The sequence below is a fragment of the Cryptomeria japonica genome, chromosome 4 (assembly GCF_030272615.1).
Source record: "Cryptomeria japonica chromosome 4, Sugi_1.0, whole genome shotgun sequence".
Lineage (NCBI taxonomy): Eukaryota > Viridiplantae > Streptophyta > Pinopsida > Cupressales > Cupressaceae > Cryptomeria > Cryptomeria japonica.
The window spans coordinates 137,847,237-137,860,268 of NC_081408.1; positions in this window are offsets into that span (position 1 = coordinate 137,847,237).

A 13,032-nucleotide genomic window follows, 5' to 3' on the forward strand; every position below is an offset into this window, starting at 1 on the left:
AGCTCTAACCTCTTGTTTTTGGTTGAGAGAATTTGTAGAGGGGTATAAACACCTTGAGGACACAATTCTCAAGGAGAGATTGTATGGAGAAAGATTTTATGATTGCAAACAATAAGAAATTCTGAGTTTTTCTTGCAAATGTGAAGTTTTGGCATGGGGTATAGAGTTGTATGGATTGGGACCAATCCCCAATGTTGTGATTTTGTTAGTTCAGTGAGTTACCAATTATTTGGTCTTTATTTTAGGTCTTGATCATTTGTTTTTCTCCAGATATCCAAGTTTTGTTGTAGGTACCCGAAAAACCAGGGTTTACCTAGGGTTTTGCCTTTCCATGGCCATAACTTGCAACCTGTCCATATAAATTTCATGGTAGTGGGTGGAATGAAAGTGTGGCATATGTACTCTATGATTCCAAAATCTTTTTTTAGTAGGAGCAATCGAGATGTGTGTTTGATCAGGCCCTAGGTAGACATCTCTATGTGGCTACCTAGCCCTTAGACTGCAATAGTTACCCTAGAAGACAATTGTAGATGATTCCAGGTGTGTAACCCTGGAATCTATAATGGTTTATGTTTCCAAAAATTCTCATGGGGTTGTGGTTGTAAGGTGTGTCCATTTTGATATAGTTGCTTCACAAATGGAGGCCTAATTAGCCCTTTAGGACAGTTGGTCATCACCGGGTTTAGACCTTTCCTTGTTAGATCTTGACTTCTCCTCTTGGGGGATTGTGTAAGACCATAAAGGGTATCTAAATCAGTGATTTTTTTTCCATGGTGTTTGTAAAAGTTTGGACTTAAGGTCCCATTACCTGTCTCCAAGGGCTACAAGTAAATAGACCTAATTGTGAAGGTGTCATAGGGATTTGCGTTAAATCCTTGAAACCAGTGTTTGGTCTGGTCCATGTGAGTATTTTATGATCCAAAATAGGTGTTGTGAAGGTTAGGAACCTTAGGAGGCTTCATGACGCATAATGGAGCAAGTTACCCAATTTGAGTAGTATGAATCTTGGAGTGAAATGAGAAGTTGGAACTAAGATTGTAGAGCCTTGCTTTGTAAGATCCTATTGGTGTTTTGAGGGGTCAGTGTCATACATCCTAAAGTTTTTGAAAATATATAAGAAGGGATTTTCATCATCAACCTGATTATGTTCAAAAAACATCTACTCAAGTACGAAATGAATTTTTTTTGGGGGGTATAGAAAATTTGATGGAAATGGATGAAGATAGTCTTTTCAATGAAATTCCATCTAAAGATATGATACCTGAAAGAACATTAAAATTGTATTGTAAGAATTTGAGAGATGATTATTTTAAAAATAAGTCTTTTGGGTAAGTGCACAAAAATGGTGGTCAAAAGGGGGGTATAAGTGGACACTTTTTGTTCTGAAATCAGGTGAACCTGAACTTGGAGGCAAAATTTGAAAGTCATCCACTCAAGATATGAAGATAATCAAAGAAAAAATATTGTCTTACTCTGAATCTAGTTTGCAAACTACTAAACTTTTTCAGAATTGGATAAGATTAAGGGGGTCAAATCTTTCGCATACAAAAAATAGACCCTAATTTTTTCAGAAAAACATAACATAGTGTCTGACATGTGCATCAAAAATGCCATAGTTAGATTTAGTATTTTGACAAATCCTTTGGCAGAAAGATAGTTAAGAGTGAGAACTAGAAGATATGTATTTTTTTGTAATTTTTTGTTGAGTATTTTTTTTTTATGATTTTTCCGATCGAGCACATCCTGAAAATTAGGTACCTGTTCGTGCGCAAAGCATAAGTTGCACTAAAAAAATTGAAAATGCAATTTTCTTTTTTTTATATTGTAATGAATCAAGTTCACTACAAAATATATAATTTTTTTAAAATTTGGATAATTATATCAAAAGTTATTAAAAAAGTGGTGCACGTATGTCTATGAGAACTATGGAGACACTGGTAAAAGAAATTCAATAATAATATGTTATTGTTGTTCAAATTTTAAAAAAATTATATGGTTAGAAAGCTCAGAAGATGGGTGAAAATATGGTAGAAATTTTAGAAATACCCACTTGATGATGTGTAAACCTAATGATGACAAATTCGAGAAACCAAGTTGATAAAATAAAACATGCCAAAAAGAGGGAAATGGAGGGAAATCAAACTTCCAAACTGTAGCTTTGTCATCCAGGCCTATTTCCAAGCCTAAACAGACAAAAGCGCGTATGGGGTACCTATGGTATAAAAATCACGTACGAGGTACTTATGGTGTAAGAAGCACGTATGCGCTATTTTTACTATAAAAAGCGCGTACGCATTATTTTTACTATAAATAGCGCGTATAGGCTAAGTTTGTTTAAATTTTGGGAGTGTGTATAATATGATATTGTATATATATGTATAATATGATATTGTATATATATATATATAATATATGTATATACATATAATATATAATTTATATATAATATAAAAAATAAAAAATATATAATATTTATATATATATATATATAATATATTAAATATATATACACATATGTCTGTATGTATGTGTATTGTCTCCCTCTCTCCCCCTCTCTCTTCCTCTCCCTCTATCTCCCTCCCCCTCTCTCTCCCTCCCTCTCCCTCTCTCCCCTTCTCCCTTCCTCCATACTCTCTCTCTCTCTCTCTCTCTCTCTCTCTCTCTCTCTCTCTCTCTCTCTCTCTCTCTCTCTCTCTCTCTCTCTCTCTCTCTCTCTCTCTCTCTCTCCCTCCCTCCCTCCCTCCCTCCCTCCCCTGTCTCTTCCTCTCCCTCCAATATATCTTCATTTTATTTGCATATATATAAGGTGATAAGAAGATTGACAAGGTGGTCGGTGTTTTTTTTTTTTTAAAGATAGGATATAAAGTAGAACGTTTGAAGAAAATGAACGTATTGGTTTCTTTGGATCATATGGATGTATTGGTTGGATAATATTTATGGGTTGTATGGTGTACTAAGGGTTCATATGGTTTATTATGACCCCTTAGGTGTCATTATGGGTCATATGGTGTTCTATGATCTCTTAGGACACCATATGACCCCTTAGGACTCCATATGGTGTTGTTATGGGTCATATGGTGTCCTAAAGGGTCATATGGTATTCTATGACCCCTTAGGATACCATATGATTCCTTACATGTCATTAGAGGTCATATTGTTTCCTAAGAGATCATATGGTGTCCTATGACCCCCTAGGACACCATATGACCCCTTAAGACACCATACGAGCCATAACGATCTGGTGTCCTAAGGGGTCATAGGATGCCATATGACCCCTCAAGACACCATACAACCCATAACAACACCAGATGGTGTCCTAAAGGGTCATTTGGTGTTCTATGACCCCTTAGGACACTATTTGGCATCATTATAGGTCTTTTGGTGTGCTAAGGGATCTTATAGTGTCCAATGACCCCTTAGGATACCATATGACCCCTTAGATGTTGTTAGGGGTCATATTGTGTTCCAAGGGTCATATGGTGTCCTATGACCCATTAGGATACCATATGGTACCGTTATGTGTCTTATGTTGTCGTATGACCCCTAGGACACCTTATGACCACTTAGGACAACATATGGTGTCATTAGGGGTCATATGGTGTCCTAAGGGGTCATATGGTCTCCTATGACTCCTTAGGACACTATTTGACCCCTTAGGACTCCATATGGTGTCATTATGGGTCGTATGGTGACCTAAGAGGTCATATAGTGTTTTATGACCCCTTAGGACACCATTTGGTGTTGTTATGGGTTGTATGGTGTGCTAAGGGGTCATATGGTGTCTTATGGCCCCTTAGGACTCCATATGACCTCTTACATGTCGTTATGGGTCATACGGTGTTCTATGATCCCTTAGGACTCCATATGGTGTCGTTATGGGTCGTATGGTGTCCTAAAGGGTCATATGGTATTCTATGACCTCTTAGGACACCATATGATCTCTTAGGTGTCATTAGAGGTCATATTGTTTCCTAAGAGGTCATATGGTGTCCTATGACCCCTTAGGACACCATAATACCCCTTAAGACACCATACGACCCATAACGACATCATATGGAGTCCTAAGGGGTCATAGGATGCCATATGACCCCTCAAGATACCATACGACCCATAACAACACCATATGGTGTCCTAAAGGGTCATATGGTGTTCTATGACCCCTTAGGACACCATTTAGCATCATTATAGGTCCTATGGTGTTCTAAGGGATCATTTAGTGTCATATGACCCCTTAGGATACCATATGACCCCTTAGATGTTTTTAGGGGTTGTATTGTGTTCTAAGGATCATATGGTATCCTATGAGCCATTAGGACACCATATGGTATCGTTATGTGTCTTATGTTGTTGTATGACCCCTAGGACACCTTATGACCACTTAGGACACCATATGGTGTCATTAGGGGTCATATGGTGTCCTAAGGGGTCATATGGTCTCGTAAAACCCCTTAGGACACTATTTGACCCCTTAGGACTCCATATGGTGTCATTATGGGTCGTATGGTGTCCTAAGAGGTCATATAGTTGTAGCGTCCTAAAATTGTGACACTTGCAATTTCGACTGCATTTCGGTCTTCATGATGGTGACGCAACACGAAACCTGAATGGAGACCCCGAAACCTGATTACGACACCAAAAACTGCATTTTCTTGCACCCTGGCCTGAACCTCCTTTGCACCCTGTTGTCCCGGGAGGTGGGACCAGAGCGCCCAGCGCCCTGGTCCTTCAGGACCAGGGTGCCCAGCGCCCTGGTCCCCCAGGACCATGGCGCCCAACGCCCTAGTCCCTGGCCCTATTTTGGGCCCGGTCTCCTATGGGGTCTCGGGTCTTTTTGTTTGCAAATTGGAAAATTATCTTTCTTGGTCGGCCTAAGGTCGGGAAAATCAGTCTTTCAACCCTAATTGACAAGTATATAAACTACATTTTCCTCTCCCATTTGGGTAAGAAGGACATATGTGTACAAGCGTGGAAACGATATTCAAACATTCAAGCATTCAAGCATTCCTTCAAGCTATTGATCATTCTAAGTCTCCATTCAAGGCTAAGTGTTGCATTCAAGACAAGGATTCAACCATTGAAGAGGAGATCACATACTACAACATACAACATACAACAAACAACAACATCTATACCTTCGCACATAAGGATACAAACATCCTTACAACAAGGTATTAGTACTTGTTTTACATTACAATCATTTACATTTATAGCATTTCTCATTTCTTGGTTAATTCCAAAACCGGGGTTTGACCTAAAGGCAAACCCCTAATCCCTAACCCCCCAATCGTCTTCGCTTTTCTATGTGTAGGTTGCAGGTACGCGGCTGAAATTGAAGATCTGGAATCCTTGTGCAGAGACGAACAGATCCCCCTTCGTTTCGCGGATTTTTTGGAGGACCGTGTGCACGCCGGGCACCATCGTCCCGTCAACTTTTGCTCAAATTTGCAGGACAGCGCCGTATCGACATTTTACTGCTAATTCCAGGTCCGCAGCTTTATCCTATATCCCTATATCAGTTTATAAGCGAATCTTTCTCACTTTCTATGCATTCCTAGCTTAATTCTTCTATGCACATTCTTTACAAAAGAGGGTAGCCTTGCTGTCTTAACCCTTGAAACACATTTAGAATCCAATCTTGCATTGTGTGGGATTGGACCTTGTGGGTTTCAACCCCTCTTTTTAATGTAAAGTCCCCTAAGTGAAAACCATCAACCCTAGCGACCTCCCTTCTCTCTCCTTGGAGTTGGAAGAGGGGAGAGCAACTAGGGTTCGATCGATTTTCTGCTTTACAATAGTGTTTTATGACCCCTTAGGACACCATTTGGTGTCATTATGGGTTGCATGGTGTGCTAAGGGGTCATATGGTGTCTTATGACCCCTTAGGACTCCATATGACCTCTTACATGTTGTTATGGGTCATATGGTGTTCTATGATCCCTTAGGACACCATATTATCCCTTAGGACTCCATATGGTGTCGTTATGGGTCATATGGTATTCTATGACCTCCTAGGACACCATATGATCCCTTAGGTGTCATTAGAGGTCATATGGTGTCCTATGACCCCTTAAGACACCATATGACCCCTTAAGACATCATACGACCCATAACAATATCATATGGTGTCCTAAGGGGTCATAGGATGCCATATGACCCCTTAGGATACCATATGACCCATAACACCACCATATGGTTCCCTAAAGGGTCATATGGTGTTCTATGACCCCTTAGGACACTATTTGGCATCATTATAGGTCCTATGGTGTTCAAGAGATAAATGAGAGAGAGAGAGAGCAACACAGAGAAGGGGACTAAGAGAGAGAGAGAGAGAGAGCAACACAAAGAAGGGGACTAAGAGAGAGAGAGAGAGAGCAACACAGAGAAGGGGACTAAGAGAGAGAGAGAGGGGGAGGTATAGAGAGATCTAAGAGGTGGATAGAGGGATTGGGAGAGAAAGAGAGACCTAAGAGGTGAAGGGAGGAAAGGTGAGAGAGAGAGAAAGAGAGGGTGAGAGATAGAGAGAGTCTGAGTGAGAGGGAGGAAGGGATGGAAGGATATTACAAGAGACTAGAGAGAGAGAGGTGTGAAGAGAGGGAGAGAGGGGGAGAGTGAGAAAGAGAGGTAATGAGAAAGGGAGAGGGGGAGGGAGAGTGGAGAGGGAGAGAATGAGAGAGAGACACCTGAGAGAAGGAGAGAGTGAGATAGAGAGAATGAGGATGAGAGGGAGAGACTTCAGAGATAAAGAATGGGGGAGAGAGAGAAAGAGAGAGAGAGACTTAAGTGAAAAATAGAAAGGGAGGTGGGGAGGTAGGGAGAGAGTGGGAAAGAGATACACTTGATAGAGGAGAAGAGTGAGATAGAGAGATAGAGGCAAATAGGGAGAGAGACTTAAGAGAGAGAGAGAGAGAGAGAGTTGATAGAAGAGGAGAGAGAGATAGATAGATAAAGGTTGATAGCCAGAGATGTGATAGAGAGAAGGAGAGAGACTTGAGAGAAAGAGAATGGAGTGAGAGGGGGAGAGAGAAAGAGAGTTAGAGGGAAAGAAATACTTGACAAAGGAAGAGAAAGGGAGGGGGAAGGAGAGGGAGAGAATGAGAGAGAGACACTTAAGAGAGGGGGAGAGAGTGAGAGATAGAGATATTTGAGAGAGGGAGAGAAAGAGGGTGAGGGAGATGAGAAAGAGACAGAGAGATACCTGAGACAGGGAAGAAAGTAGAGAGGGAGATGCCTAAGAGACAAAAAGGTAGGGGTTAATGAAGAGAGAGGGGGAATGTAGGGAAGAGATGAGAGAGATAATGCTGATATGAGCATGCTGATTATTGAAATTTGACTAAGTTTGAAATTTATAAGAATACTCAAAAAACTAGAATCTGCATTATAACTCTTAGAGATCTAGAACCACTCTCAAACATCCTGACAATATATACATAAAATATAATGAATTGCATTTTATTGATAGACAGAACCACGTACACGGTTCTAGTTTTTAAACCACGTATGTGGTTACTATGCTTTAAATCGCGTACACGGTTACTATGTTTTAAACCGCGCACAAGGTTTAGCTTTGGTTAGGCTCGGCAAAACAAGCCTAAATGCATACGGGGTTCTTTAAATTTGAAATACCTCGTGCGCGTTTTGGTGTTTTTCATGTTTTTTTTTTGGTGTGTCCACTTTTCTGACCACCATCTTTGTGCACTTACCCTATTATTGGAAGAGCACATTTATTTGCTAAGTTATTTGGGAAAAGGGAATTGAAACCTATTTTGGATTTGTTGGGGGTTGGTAATAAGAAAAGTTCAAGTGATACATTAGTAAAAGAAACTATAATTGAAAATTTACAAGAAGCATTGAATTGTATTGAGAACACAAGTCGATGTGTTGATTTAAGTGTTACACATAGAGCATTGATGACTATGATTACTAGTAAGGAATTGACTCGTAAAAAACAAGTTAATGCAATTTCTCAATTAATGCATGTATCTAGAAGAACTGTTCAAAAATGCATTAGGAAGATAAATATGTTGGATGAAAACATCGAAAAGAATTGGGTAAATATCTATAGGATTCCTAGAAAAGACAAAATTTCTGAAGATGTAAAAAGACAAGTCATTGATTATTGGACTAGCCAATCTTGTGTTTCTTCCAATAGAAGGGATACTATATAGATGATAGATGAAGATGGTAAAAAGATTACACATCCAAAACATTTCTTAGATACAACACAAAGTGAATTGTTTGAAGCATTCAAGCAAGAATTTTCAGATGTAAAGATTTTCCAAAGGATGTTTGAGAGATTTCATCCTTGCTTTGTACGCATAAATAATTTACGTGAAACTTGTTGTTGTCAAAATCATGTTGAATTTCATCTACACTTGCAATCATATAAGAAGTTCATGGCAACAATTAATCCAAATCTAGTCATTCCTACAAGTACAACACAATTTGTGAAGTCTATTTTATGTGATAAATTAGAAGATTCCGATGAGTTCAAAATACAATGTATAAAAGGTGAATGCAATGATTGTGGATTTTTGAGTAAGTTTGTGTTGGAAAATAAGAATATCGATATTCATGCACTAGTTATATGGAAGAGATTTGAATATGAGACATACCAAAGTAAGTCAGGAACTGAATCCAAAAAAATTATGTTGAAAGAGAGTGAACTGCCCTACATTCAGTTTATAGATAGATTTCATAATATGATATCCACATATCCAACATTGTCATGGTGCAAGATGGCAGGCTAAACAATTTCGTGATTCAAAGAATTGTTTTCCACCAGGTTGTATTCTTTCAATTATAGATTTCTCCGAGAACTATACATTTAGTCCTCACATAGAAATTCAAAGTCAATATTATCATTCTGATCAAGTTGTAATATTTGTACAAGTTTGCTATAGACATGCACAATTTCATGTGGATGGTATAGAGAGTACTGAAAATGAACGCATTGTCATCAAGGAGGTCCATTTCTATATCAGTGATGATACTTGTCATGATAGGAGCTATGTAGCACATTGTTTTGGAATTTTTTTGAAGATATTAAAGATCATGGGATAGAATGTACACAAAATTGGATTTGGTCAGATGGATGTGCCAGTAAGTACATTAGATTTGAAATTGATTATTTAAGTTGTTTTATATATATATATATATGATTTGATTGTATATAACAGGTCAAAAGTTTAACTATATATTTAATATATATGTTATTCATGTCAGGGCAATTTAAGTCTGCAAAATCTTTTAATTGGTTATCCCTACAACATGCTCGACATAGCATAAAGTTTTTGTGGAACTTCTTTGAGAGTGGACATGGAAAATGAGAGCATGATGGAGCAGGAGCATGTGTGAAGCATGCACTTCGCCAACATGAACTTGCAGGTAAATTATCTTCATAGATTAATATATGTGTGTGTGTGTGTGTGTGTGTGTGTGTGTGTGTGTGTGTGTGTGTGTGGGTTGTCCAATTTTCTAAAGAAAGAGCTTCTGTATAGGTAACATCATACGTAATTCTAATGATATTATTGAATGGTGCAAAAATCACTTTGTTGGTCGTGATACAACTTACAACAAGCGTTATTTTTGGGAAGTTAAAGGTATATATATATATATATTCTTAAACATTCTTGGTGTTCTTGAATTATTTTTAAAATTCAAGTGTGTATATATATATATGTGTGTGTGTGAAATGAACTAAAATTGACTAAATAATTTTTGTATTATCAGATATTGATCGATCAAATCCTTATAATTGTCAATCAATTAATGGTATTAGAAGTTTTCATCAAGTCATGACTACAGGATTTAGCAAGCCTCATGTTATTCTTGCAAGAGGAAAATCATGCTTTTGTGTTTATTGCATTGTGAACAACAGAGATATGAAAGAATTTTTCACAATGCCTCCTTACGAAGATAGTGACATTTGATATTCATGATCCTCTATATTCAGCTGATTATGAACGTGCTTCTGATTTAGTTGTTATAGGTGCATGCGTGCATATTTTGTAAATTACATATATGTACATGTACAAATTTTTAAATTCTTCATTAATTTAATATTGCTCAAAATTAATTTAAAAATGTGTAATGAACTAATATTGCTTGTAATATATATACATGCATGGTCTATTTTCATAGGTGATGTTTTTGCAGCGATTGTTGATCCTGACAATACTGAAAGTGTAGATTATTATCTACTGAGATGCACACAACCAAAATGCAAGTTATTGGAATCAGTCAGTGATGATGATGGGCAACAATATCCCATTGGTTCAGTTGTTGTTGAAGGCACCTATTATCAACAAATAAAGATATATACAAATGGTGTAACATTCATTGATTATATGTCTGGCCAAAAAGTTCTACACTACAGTCACTTAGTAATAGCGACAGGATTGCAGTTCGAGATATTGCCAAAAAGAGGACATGGCAACCAAAAGTGGAGGTTGCCTATTGAAGATCATGAAAAAAAATTAGAAATTCTAAAAGAGAGGGAGGATCCAGATTATATGTACCATGAGCTTTAAGTTCACTTGTCATGTTTGAACAAGTAAAATATATTAGATAGGTCTTATTTTGATAAACTCATATATATATTTTGATAAACTCATATTTCTAGACATGTGTAGCAATTTGGATAACTTGTGGAAATTTAGTTTTGTTGATGCATTTATTTTACATTTTATACGTTGATTTTACATATTTTATTCATCTATGTATTCATTTAATTTTGATTTACACATTTATAATTTCGTTTAATTATGTTGTATATATAGTTACGCATGTATATATACTTTCACTAAAATGAGCAACTAATTATGTTGTCTTAAGGTGTTTTAAGTGGTCTTAAGGGCATTTAAGGGGATATTTACGTCATTGATTCTTTTATATTCTTACACATGCATTGATTCGTTTTATTCATCTATGTACATTCATTTTATTTATATTTACATATATATTGTTTCATTTAATTATTTTGTTTGGATTCATCTAATTATGTTGACCTAAGGTGTTTTAAGTGGTCTTAAGGGGATTTAAGGGGATATTTGTGTCATTGATTCTTTTATATTTTTACACATGCATGGATTCGTTTTATTCATCTATGTACATTCATTTCATTTATATTTACAAATATATTATTTCATTTAATTATATTATTTGGATTCATCTAATTATGTTGTCCTAAGGTGTTTTAAGTGGTCTTAAGGGTATTTAAGGGGATATTTAAGGGGATTGATTCTTTCATATTTTTACACATGCATGGATTCATTTTATTCATCTATGTACATTCATTTCATTTATATTTACACATATATTATTTCATTTAATTATGTTGTTTGGATTCATCTAATTATGTTGTCCTAAGGTGTTTTAAGTGGTCTTAAGGGGATTTAAGGGGATTTTAAATTTTTGAAGTAAGTTCATTAAACATGTACATAAACACATAACTAAAATGAACAACTAAATTAAATTTTAATGACTAAATTTGTTTAACACTTAACAAAGTTAAAATGGACATAAACACTTAACTTTCACATACACATGTACAATTAACTAGAACACTTAACTAAATTTAAATGACTTAGAGATTCTATCATTTAAACACTTAACTTTCAAAAATGTACTCTATATATATATAAATGTGCAAATTAGTATGAAATGTAGATCTATCTAACACATTCACACACACACACACACACACACACACACACACACACACACACACACACACACACACACACACACACACACACACACACACACATGAAATATGAAAAATAAATATCTAGTGCACATACGCATATGAAATGTGTACAATACACATGTAGGAAATGTCTAGTACACTTGTACAAATATATATATATATATATATATGAAATGTCTATAAAATGTGTGCACATGCACATATATATATATATATAAAGAATGGGTCACTCAGGGCCCTATCCTGAAGCATGTCCCGATCCATGTGCCTACAATAGGGTATGCACGCATAAAATCATAAATTAAACATTTAATTTGAATGTACTAAAGTAAAAAATTTGAAGTAACATAGATTATGAGCATTTGTACGTAGACAAAAATACCTTTGAAGAGTCTCTAACATCACCACCATGTGCATGCAGGATTCTAGGATGTCTATGTGATGAGGAGCTCAACCTGCATGATAGTGGTGCATCCTGCAATGTTGAAATTCTGTTAGATATTCATGTGTACACATATATTTATAACTTGCAAACTAACCCTTTAAAAATATAACTTAAATATTTAAGATTCAATTAATTTAAAGTTATAATGTATGTACATGTGTCTCATGATGAACAGGGTCGGTGGCAATGTGCAAGTCCTCAAACATCACCCCCTGCACCTGCAATATAAATTGCACATGAACTTGAACATGTACATGTACACGTGGTTGTAGATAAACATACCTTGGGGTCTCTAACACCTCCATCGTGCGCATGCTGGACTCTAGAATGTTTGCAGGATGAATGGCTCATCCTGCGCAATGCTCGCTCATCCTAGACAATGTACACATTTTGTTGGATATATATATAATTTAAATAACTTGAAATTATATAATCAACACCTAGATATCCATTTAAATAGAACTTAAAAACAAAAAAATAATAATTTAAACTTCATATATACCTGTGTCTCCTAATCAACAACTGGGTCAGTGGCAGCATCCAAATCTCCATACATCGACCCTAACGTGATACCCTATATAGTTCAATAAATACAATCCAATATATATATAATTAATTTAATCTATGCAGTTCATGTGTACAATCAAGTAGCTATATAAAATATCTAAATTAAAATTAGTAAATTATATAATATAATTCATACCTCTCCTGCAGCAAGTAAGGCTCGTCTGATCCTGTTGATGTCAAAATCATGCAAGGAGCCCACTGCAACATGATCCCCCTCACTGTCTGGCTCCATAAGCATGGTAGTGAACATACCCGAAAATCTAGTATCAGGTACTATGGCTTGATCAACTGATGTATAAACAAGAGGAGGAGG